Raw genomic sequence first — 12,016 nt, 5'->3', positions numbered from 1 at the left:
AATTTAACACAAACAGCTCCCTTTTTAAATTCCCAGTCCGTTTATCAAATTTTAAAAACAAAATGACAAGTTAAGATTATTAGTCAAAATATATAAATAAATCACCTTACATGTGTTATTTCCAAGGTCTGTGAATGATTTCACAGCGGTTGGGTGTAATAAGTGAATACACAGGCAACCTGGGCTCAGGAGCAGAGCCGGGCCAGGTACAGCTGGAAACTCGCCAATCCCTGGACAGCGCAGCTAGCTCGAGGGCAGACGCCAACGCTGGGCTGCACACAGGGGCCTTTAAGAAGTCATTTGCTGAGATTTCTCTCTCAAGACAGCCCTGACATCTTACCGTGGCTTGCTCTAGGATCCCCTACACACGATCCCATTGTTAATAGAAAGCGCTTTTTTCTGACGTCTTCGAAAAGCAAGGATTAAGTCAACTTATCATAAATTCCTGCTGCTTGAAACCAACTCACAGAATATTTTTCTAAAATGTAGTTTGTCAAATGCGTTGGGTTTTAACGAAATGTCAAGATCTGGGAGTCATAAATTATCAAATGGGACGTGAGGCCTCCCAGAGAATGAGGACTGCTGGGGTTCTGTGTTCAAGATGAATTGCTGGAAAATTCTCTGTCTTCAAAATTGGTCTCGTTCTTTACCTGTTTGGATTTACCCAGCAACCAATGTTAACAGCTCTTATGTGGGGGCCAAAGGCCAAATGTAAACAGAAAAACAATGAAAAAAAGTTCTTTGAACATATTCCCTTCAGCTGGCCCAGAGCCAGGTCTGCCATGCTGGGCCCCCCGCCCTCCTGGCATCGTTCTGTCACTGCCATTAATAATATTATTGGTGTTGGAACAAAGCCAGCTGTCTTCCTTTTCAAACCAATTTGTCTGATAGCATGGATTATTTTGTTAGGTAATCTGTCACTTCTGGAAAACACCGAACTTTAATGTTCTTCCCATACGTGTTGCTCTCTGAGCATTGGAAGGCATTTGGGTGACACCATCCCACCCTCAGGTCAGAACAAGCCACCCTCATCTGGCACCTTCTCAGCTAAACAAAAGCATTTTTAAATGTAGGGCTACACACATCTAGCTTTATTTCCATTACTTATGCAATACATGTAAACATTAAAAGCAAATCTACACCGGCCAAGAAAAATGATCTCCTAACAGACCTAAAAATCATTTGTGACTCAAATATATGAACAGTTCCTGTGAAGGATTCAGGAAGACAAGCAATTTCCTCAGTTCTCTTTGTGAGCACAGACTGGGAGTGAGAATCTTTATATTTTTCTTTGTTAGGGGAATGTTTTCACTGTGCCTACCAAAAAAAAAAAAAAAAATATATATATATATATATATATATATATATATATATATATATGTATATGTGTGTGTATATATATATATATATATACACACATATATATATAGGCTGTTTTCAAGGAAGACATTCCCTGCTTGGACGGCAGAGTCCTGGTCTCATGTTTCTCCAAGAGAGTTTCCCTAATTCAAGAGATGCTACCCGAGCTTGGGATAAGAAACAGCAATATTTCTTTATATACCATGCATGTGTCTGGAATTGCATTTCTGGGCATGCAACAGAAACCTGACTCTAGCAACTAAATCGAACGGGATTTATTTCTCAAACACAACAAGAAGTCTTGAAGTGGCGGGTCCTGGCGAGTGCAGCAGTTGGAACATGAGCCAGGTCCCAGCCTCCTTCTTCTCCTTGTTACCTCAGGGTCCCAAGATGGTGGCCCACACCCGGTTCCCCCATCCCAGCAGAAAGAAAAGGGGAGAGGAAGAAGGTGATGCCAGCCTACACCAGAAAAGCAAAATCTTTCCCCAGATCCCCAGCAAATTTCTACTAATACCTCACTGGGGAAAGCGGGACACTTCGTGGCTGATACATGACCACCCCAAACAGGATTCGAATTCTCTCAGGAAGGGAGAAGGGAAAGAATAGCTATTGCGCAGGTTCCTAGCAGAGTCCACTTGTGTACTGTTTGCCTTGAGATTTCCTCTCATTTCCAAAGACCTCATTTACTCACCTCTGTACCCTCCCAAACCCTCAAGACAAGTGTTTCCTCAACTTCAACTATTCCTTCAGAGGTCCATTAAACACTTTTGTATTCATTCACCTATTCAGTTGCAAAGCAAACCAAATTATCATTTTCCAGATCACTCAGAGAAAGGTCTCCTTCCAAAAGATAAAACACCCCAAGCACAAACGGTTTCTATTCTCTATCTCCAAATAATTGATGTATGGCCAAGCAACCAAACCAAAGGTTTCTTGGATGAAAAACAAGTTGGTAACATTAATTAATGTAATCACTATCTCTGAACTGAAGGCCCAAGATGATTTTTAGGAATCACAATTTTTTTTCTTGATAGTTTTATTCGGAGCACTATAAAAACACTTCGATTTTATAAGTATTATTGCAAGGCCAAAATTGAACTGACAAGCGAAAATAAAGTGTGAGCTTAAAAATAGAACTTTGTCCATCAAGATAGTTTGCAAAGCAAAACAGACCTACAGGTAGCTACAATCTCTGTATATATTACCAAGTTTGTGGTGGGAAATGTTATATGCCTTAGTTCTGGCTAATAATTCTTGTCCATATATGTATGAGATATAAATAAAATACACATGGTTAGGGCCAGTTCTGCCCTTTTGAAGATAAAAGCACCAAAAAAGAAAATGTTGGTGGTTCTCAGCACATGACCAAGGAAGCTTAATTTGTACCATACCCTGCCACGTCAGCAGAAATGGGGACCCCTGGAGCTGTTGTGACCCACCATAAAGATGAAATTGGGAGAAGAGGAGTGAGCAAAATCTCGCCATACAGCATAAGGTCCTGGTCACCAGGCTGATGAGGTATTGTAAATCCATAAAAACCTGTTTCAAAAGCAAATTTGCACAACTATAAAGCAGAATAGTCCTCCCAGCCACAAAAGCTTCCTCTCTTAGAGTCCTGCCATTTGAAATACAAATCCTCCCAGGTCCCTGGTGAGTGGTAGCCCTGTTTAAGGAATGTCTCCAGTATTAACAGCTTATTTTTATGCTTTAAAAAAAAATCATTAGATGGCCACCAAAGACGATTTTGGAGCAAATACCCTTTGTTTTCGGAACGTCATACTTTATTAAAAATTTTATGAGGAAAAAAAGGAGAGATCCACAACAGAGCACATGTAATAGATATGAAATCCACAAATAGCCCAGAAAAAGACCCACATGTTACAACATTCTTGGAAGGCGGGCTTGTCTTCAAGAGATGGTAACCAGAGTGACGTTAGTATCTCAAATTTATTGCCATTAGGGCACTCTGACAGGAGAGTAAGTGCTAGGACTTGCCTTGTATCCTAATGAAAGCTCAGCGTTGTTATGTTTACAAACCAGACACATGCAGTCTGTGCAGAGCAGTGCCAACTTTGTGCCAGCATGGCATAGGCGTCTATTTGAGGGGTAGTGATGCTGGGCACTCCTTGGGCACATTGGAATGATGTGCTGGAAAACTGGCAGAACGTATTCCAAAGAATTCTTTAGGAGGCTCTGCAGAGGGTGGGAATGGAAATGCTAAGATGGAAAGAGCTTATGGAAACATTTTGGGGAGCCATACCACTGGCAGCGCTTACAGACAGTGTGGCCAAGTCGCTGGTCCAACACACAATAAGCATCCCTCAAAACCCAGCAGCTATCGGACTCACAAGACTGGAAGGGGCTGCAGGAAGCTTCCAAGTCCAACTCATGCCTCCCCGAGCAAGATGTCAGAGTTGGTACCATTTTTTTTTTTAACATCATGTATTACTCACTGCAGGACTATGGGTAGGTTAGTTGCTTTGTTGGTTTTTGGGGGGTTTTTCCTTTTTCTTTTTTTTTTTTCCCCCTCTGTCACATTTTTTTCTCTTCTTTACTTTCTTTCTTTCTTTTTTTTTTTTTTTTTTTTTGTCCTCCTTCACGTTTGCTTCCTTGAAATTTGTAAGAGATGAGGCACCATAAGTATAGTTCCACAAAGCTATCTCAGGAAAGAGCCCTAAGGAGATTTCAGAGCATGGTCTAAAAGTACCTACTGGAATCTTGACGCTCATACAATGATGTTCTTGTAAGGCAATAGAAAGTTGTAGAAAAGACATAGAATTTGAAATCCGAATTGGGTTTGAATTCTGAATCTACCCAAGTCAGAAAGAGTTGCAGCCACTGAATTCTCTTGTCTAAAACTTACCTTATTTCTTCTTTATCGTGTCATGTGGGCAGGTCTCTTTGGTTGCTGCTTGAAGTATCATTGTGCTTAGAAACACATTGCTCTCATAACCTGCAGACCACAGGCACAAGACAAAGCATTTGCTGGGCCTTACCTGAGGTGTGAGAATTGCTATAAGTAGCTCAGTAACAGAAAATCAATTCATCAAAAACTAATTTGTTGAAAATCAACTGCCAAATGATCTATTTACCTAAATGCCCAATTCACTAAGTTTCCCAAATTTATTAAAAAACTAGTTTCTTTCAACTATTTTTAGAGTTTACAGAAATTTGTATTGGGCGGAATGGTTTTTAAAAGCTATTGAAATAAGATTTCTTCCAATCTGTGGTTCATTTGCTCTTCATAACAACATAGTAAGAAATATTCCATTGGCCAAAAGGAAAGACTCACAAGACATTTTGGTCTTCTTATGATTATTTTTAATATTAAGAAAATATATTTCATTGTTAACCAGAATTTCAACATTTTACAAGGTAATCTTTTGGGTTGTACTGATCTTTTTCTCAGATCCTTTTATATAATTTTATCTTGTTCCAAGTTCAAATCAAGAATCTGCCACTTAATGGGATCAAGTGGTATAAACTACTATGCATAAAATAAATAAGCTACAAGAATAATTGTATGACCCAAGGAATATAGCTAATATTTTATAATAAATGTAAGTGGAGTATAATCTTTAAAAATTGTGACTTACTATGTTGTACACCTGAAACTTAAATAATATTGTTCATCAACTATATTTCAATAAAAAAAACTAAAAATTAAATCATTCTTTTAAAAAAGAATCTGTCACTTCATCTCTGGGTAGCCCTGGTCAAGTAGTTTCGTCTCTCGGGGCTTTATTTTCTCAACTGGAAAATGAAAATAATAATAGCCTCTACTTCACAGAGCTCCGGGGAAGATTAACATAGTACATTCGTATGTAAAGAGCGTAGAGCAGCATTTGGCATATTGTGAAGCTCAAATGAACGTAAACTATTACAGCTTTTTAAAAAACATTGAATTAAAGCATGATTTCAACCTTTGGGTCACCCTCTGTGAGTTTTAAAAACTCCTAACTTTGATTCACTCTACACCCACAACCCCCAGGAAGTATCTTTTCCCTCTCCTGAACTGTGATAACATCTCTTTTTTTTTTTAATTTATTTTTTAATGGAGGTACCAGGGATTGCACCCAGGACCTTGTGCATGCTAAGCATGTGCTCTACCACTGAACTACACCCACCTCACCTCTACAAAAGCATGTTTTTATATTCACGTCCCCACTAGACTGCGAGCAGAGACCACTGTCTGCTCATAGCTGTATGCCTATGAGCACAGTGCTTGGTGCTTGGTGAGCTTCCCATAAGCCTTTGCCAAGTGAACAGGTGAATGATACGAATGGACCTAACACTCCTTAGCATGGGCCACATGACTATGCCTGGGCTCATCCCTTTTGCGTTGGCTCTTACTGGCTTCCGTTTCAACAGATGCCCTTTTGTGAACTCCTGCTTTCATTCTGGAATACACTATCTTATAAGCAAAGAGTTCCCATCTCCACCTTACGCCAGCCTCCTTCCCTCAGAGCCAAGGACCAGTATTACATTTCTAGACATTCTCATTCTCAGAGGTGCCTTCCTGGGATGAGGTGTAAATTAATGCCAGCCTGACCACTCTGGGTCATTAAAGACCAGATGGTCATTTCTGCAAGAGGAGCAACTGAACCCTACTGGCCTGGCCCAAATCCAACCTGGATAATTGCCTCCTGCCTACACAATATCCCCCTTCTGGTTTCAGACACAGAAATGATTTTCACTTCATCCTCTGAAAGCTAGCCAGGCAAGACTGTGCTGGCTTTTCAACCTGTTGCTGTTGCCTGGGAGCAGTGTAGCGAAGCAGCATGCCTCTGGGGGACCTGCAAAGTGCTCTGGGGCAGGGGGGTGGGCAACACAAACCTAAGTGGCTTGATAATATATTTGGAAAAATAATAGTCATCTTAAGTCAAAACACTTTATCTCCCATTGCATCTTTTTTTTTTTAACTCCGGGAGTGACCAGAAGTCCATTGTACCTTAAAAAGTTTTAATTTAGAAATGAATTATCTTTTATTAGAATCACAGAAGTATGGCTTATCCCCAGTCTAGGTGGTTCTTGGAGCAAGTTCACTTTTGACATTAAAACATCAAGCAGTCATGGATGGGTTTTTGCTGGAGGAGATCCCACTTACTTCTTTTTACAGCAAAGACCTCAGATTCTTGCTCCACATGCAACTGCCTACACAGGAGAAGACCTGATTGGCAGGACGGATGGAACAGATCAGTCTGACCACGAAACGTCCAGGGCCAAGTGCCAAGTTCAGGAGCACCCAGGGTTGACTGATTGGCACAAAGATAACCAGACCAATCGCGAGGCATAAGTGAGCAAGAACTGGTTAGGAACACCATCCCCAGGGGGCCTGCAGGTCCTGACCCTCATGCATGAGCTTATCCAGAGCACACTGGATGCACTTGAAGGGGGAAAAATGTTCCCAAAGCAGTTTACGGTTCTGCATTGGCTTGCCTCTCTTGGAAAAACCTGAGGCTCAGAATTCTCCTCACCTCCTTTTGTGTCCTTGGCCAGACGTATGGTTTGTATGGAACAGGCTGAAGCATATTTTCTCCACTCAGAAAAATGTCAGGAGGCCTCATAAGACCACTGGCTAGCTTATTACAGGATCGTAGGGGAGCCCTGACTTGCCCACAAACACATTCTCTTCACCCATGGCCTTGGCTCAAAGCTGGCTCCGAGAAGCTGTGTCTTGAGTCAAGCTAATATTTAGTAATAAAGCTTCCTGGGAAAGCAAGACTGCCAAAGTTTAAGTGGTGGGTTTTTACGACCAGGATTACAGTCCATTAAGGGACGAGGATGAAAACACCAGCTCGTTTCATTTTGATCTCTGGTCGAAGCTGAACCACCATTCTATTTCCAATTAAAGTTCCACAGGACAAATGCTGATATTTCTCCCCCAGAAACAACCTTCCTGGCACTTTCCCAAAAAGCCCCACCGTGGTCTGAAGCCACATGCTCATAGCGTGGAGATTCTGTGGCTTTGTTTTCTCCAAGAACATAAATGACCTATAAATAAAGCAAGTTTTTAACTGAGATTTTTTTGCGATCAGAGGAAATGTGGAACATATTCAAACCAAATGGAACATGGGAACAGTGTACCATTCGATCACAGGGAAAAGGGGTTCTTCACTTTGAGGATCTTCCTGGCTTTGTACCACATGAAGAGGGATGTAAACAACTGACTGTCACAGTGAAGCCCCCATGACCATGAAAGGACCAATTCAGCTCCTCTAACCTGCCCCATGGTTCAGGGAATGGGCATCAACCACCCGGTTCCTCCATGCTTCTCACAGCAGTAAATGCCAACAGTGACGGCCATTCATGGCAGAGAAAAGTCCCTTTCTGGACATGGTGTGGTCATTTTTTAAAACAAGGTACACAGGCACCGTAAGGGCACTCTAGACAAATCCTAATGGGTATGAACATTGGCAAGAAGAAAATTAAGACTTCCTATTAAACAGCTGAGAAAGGTTTGGGTCCACCCCAGCCTTCAGTGGGGTCAATGTAGTAAGCCAGTCTTTGAATTTTTCCAACTGTAAGTAAGAAGCAGTTTTATAGCGCACACTAAAACAGACGGCAGTGTAGCCGAGGGTGCTCATGTCTGCGTAAGGAATCTCTCAAAGGCTTTTTGAAATGAAGTAAATAAAAGCACTAATAAACTATTTTTACGAGAAATATTGAAGAACCACACCAATAAAGAAATCTAATAGGTTGTCAAATAAAGCCGTCTTCAAGTAAACATGAGCAAGCCCAACTTTCCCTAAGAAAGTTAAGGAATTTCTTTTTGAGAATATTTTTTGTCAAGCCGTGAGGTTGCAAATAAATCTGAGTTGAAAACAAAGAGATCGAATATTCCAATATCACCTAGCTTATGTGTGCCCTGTTATGTTAACATGTGTTGGAAAACACATTCACCTGTTTCTAAACATACAGAGAAAAAAATATCCTTCACAAACAACCAGGACCAAATGGTCCTAATAAATAATTAAGGACAAGTACAAATCCCTGGACAACTACGATTGGAGCTGAATTGTTTTTCTGTCTCTCCCCTTCCCTTCCCACGGCCCATTCCAGAATCCACCTGTCCCAAATGATCACTTGGTTTATCTCTAGACAAGAGGGTGTGGCAAGACAATATTTCCATGGGGAAGATTTTCTTTCTGTCTTTACCTAAACTTTAAGATTTTGATGATGGAGGAAAAGAAAAGATGGCTGTGGCCTCTGAGCTTAGGTCATCACTTGGCTGGGAATTTCACGAGGGAAGACGCTTGAGCAGGACAGTCTTCATCCAGAAGGTGTTCAGAAGAGGCCAAGGTGGTGCCCTGAACCCAGTAAGCCTAGGTTGATGCTTTTGAAATATGAACTTGGAATCTGCTTTCATGTAATTGCATATGGACGTACAAAGTGTAAATGGCCACCAAAAAACAAAAGTCTTCTTTCAAGCTATTATAGCCTCAAGATAACTAAGTGGACTGCTGGAATTTTCAGGGAGAATCAATATTTGTTAGCGGGAAGTTTCAGTCTGCTCAGGTGGCCATAACAAAATTCCACAGACTGAGCGGCTTAACTAACATCTGAGCTTCTTCCCCTGCCTGCTGGATTACTCCACCCCCTCTAACTCTGAAAAGACTTCCTTCCTTCTCCACACATCACACTTCCCATGTTCCACTTTGAATATTGCATCCGTAGCTAATGGGTTCATGTACAAATAACTGAAAACCTGTCTAACAGTAATTTTAAGCCAAGAGACAAATAAGAAGCCTGAAAGTGAGTGAATTCAACACTGTTTCAGCAACTCAGTCTTATCATTGAAAACTCACACTTTTTCCTTCCTTCAGCTCAATCATCCCCTGCATTTTAGCTTTTCATCCTCCTGCTAAGTGCCTCATGGTTGCAAGGTAGCTGCTGGAGCTCTAGCATGATGCCCTCACATAACTATGGTAATTAACAAAGAAGGGGATGGTCAGAAAGCTGTCTCCCAAATATGTTCGGTCCCTTTATTGGGGAAGTAAAGCTATCCCCAGAGACATTCTCTGGGTCTCAACACCCAGAACTATTTCACATTAGCATGCCTCAAAAGAAGCCGAGTAAGACGGCGAGCATCCATCAAGGGACAACATGTGCAGTTTACTATATCAACCATATGTCAACAATGCTTCAACAGTATTGCTAAAATGTCCACAACTAAGGTATCTTTATTGTTATTAGCAAAATAGTTTACAATGGATCAAGATACCATTGTTTAAAAAATAAAACTGCTCCCAGCATGTCTTGCTCTCGTTCACCCTGAGGTCACTCTGAGCTAGAAATACCCGAAATCTTGGGTAAGACTCCATGAAATCCCTTACTCCTTCCACCCCAAAAGAGGCAAGGGAGCTCCCCCACCTCCCTCTAAGCAGTTACAGAATTTATCCAGCATCTAGACTGCACGAACAAGCCAGGAAATAAAGTCTTTCTAGCCTCACTATAAAATTGACTGACTCACACATTACAAGAAAACATTTTAGGACTTCATAGGGACCGAGAGGATCCAACTTCTCTGAAAAGCAGAGAGATTATAAGCACTTGGTTAGTATAATGAAATCCAGTGAGTATTAAATAAAAGTGTTTATGGAGGGTCCAAAATGGATTGGCTCCTAAACAAAATACAAAATCAGACCTAGATGTCTAGAGAATCTAGGTTTCTATCCGCTTCACTGACTCAGTTATGAAATAAATATAAAAATAGACTCATACATTATTCCAAGTAAAGATAACGAGGCAGGCCCCTTTTAGACTTAAACTCATATGCCCTATTACAAAGAACATTAACAGAAATGTTCCCCGAATGTTTATAAGGTGTTTACTCAACTTCTGTACAGAAAATCAGGACATCTTGGTACTGAAAATATTTCATGCCCAACAGTTATACAAAACCACTATTTCTTCAGTTTATAGCCTCTCTTAATCTCTTTGTGGAAATCTCCAGACCTCAACTACATTCCTTGAAATTTTACAGGTCACCGGAGGAACAGAAATCAGCTCAAAATGAATATGTGTATTCACAAATGCATTGAGTTTTTTTTTTTTCAACTTTTCAGGGCCCTCATACAAATTAATCTTCTTAAGGGCCCTGGTGGTCTCTGAATCACTCCCTCAGTCCTCCCACTTCGCAGCACCCCCGTTGTATTTTCTTGATAGGAATAAGTGCCAGATCATTAGGGGAGGAAAAGTTTATTGAGTCCAGTCCGGGAGAGCTCGCACAAGGTCAGGAGCAGGTACCATCGGTTTTACATAATTTTTGCATCTGCACCAATTTGATTTAAGGTTATAAGTGGAATTTATTGGTGAGCATTGCATTATAAAAAGTGGGTTATACCAGATTGTCTCATATTTATTACGATTCAGTCAAAAGTGAATTGTACCCATGCCATCTGCGATGGGCTGATACAATGCAGAGGAAAAAAATGGCTCTTGAAAAGCACATTTGTTTTCCTTCCATTGTCCTTAATGGTTTACTGCAGTGGAAGAAAAATGGCTTTAATGTTAAAACTCTATCTTTTCCGGTGGCACAGATTACGAATTGGAAATTATTAGGAGAAAAAAAAGCAGAAGGAAGTTGACTCAATGGATTAAGATGGTGCTAAAAGAGAAGAATAGAATTGTTTGAGCAAAATGTGTAAAATAAAGAAATCATTTAGGATCTCCAAGAAGAAAACAAATGTTTCGAAATGCAGGATAAAACTGTCTGGAATTTCAAGTTCTTAACAAAAACAAAAACAAAACAAAACAAAAGTTATACACTGAGCATTCCTTATTTAGAGTGTGTCTCTAGCAGAGTTGGCAGCCTTTCCAAAATGATCCAAGTGGCTCGTCTCCATGAAACGGGCCCACTCAGGGAAGGCAGGGGGTGGGTATGATTGGGCATGCATATTTCTTTCTGCACCAATCTTGCCATTTTTCACAAAAAACTTTAAAATCCCTAGTTGACATATCTGAATAGCTGATCCTACCATTCCAAGAGTCAATTACATGCTCTCGAAGCTCTTGGGAACACCAGAATCCCCTCTCAGACTACAGCCAGGTTCCCGGATTCCAGCTTATTCCTCCATTAATATATTCTTGTCATGGTAGTAATGTTACTAAAGCACAGTGGAACACTGAAAACAGACAATTTACTTCTTAAATTGATTGACTCTGTACAAGAGTTAAAGACTCGTGACCAGATGTGTCCCTAGGAGCTGCCTCAGAATTGGGAGAGTCAGTGTCATTTGGCCATGTCTTTACCCAGTTTTTTCACGGAGGGTAAGGTCTGTAAGCTCATGGGCACACCGGTGCTTTTAGGTAGGTTGCATCTAGTTTTCTCTGCCTCTTTCCATTCACTACGTGGTTCAAGATCCTAAATGGTCTTTTTTAATATGTGTGAATAAAAACGATACGATGTCTGAGATTTGCCTCACAATTTTCCAGGGACTAGGGGAATACAGAGCCATAAATGAAACAGGATTGCCCGTTGAGTTGGTAGTTTCTGACTGTGAGTGATGGCTACAAAGGCAGTTTATTATACTTTTCTCTCCGTTTTGTATGTTTAATATTTCCTATAATAAAAGGTATTTACATATTGTTGTTAGGAAGTGGTGTTGTTTGGGGTTTCATCTTGGTTTGATTTGGTTTTTGAGAATTTACATGG

The sequence above is a fragment of the Camelus ferus genome, chromosome 7 (assembly GCF_009834535.1).
Source record: "Camelus ferus isolate YT-003-E chromosome 7, BCGSAC_Cfer_1.0, whole genome shotgun sequence".
Taxonomy (NCBI): domain Eukaryota; kingdom Metazoa; phylum Chordata; class Mammalia; order Artiodactyla; family Camelidae; genus Camelus; species Camelus ferus.
The sequence above is the reverse complement of the archived record's forward strand: the minus strand, read 5'-3'. Positions refer to the sequence as shown.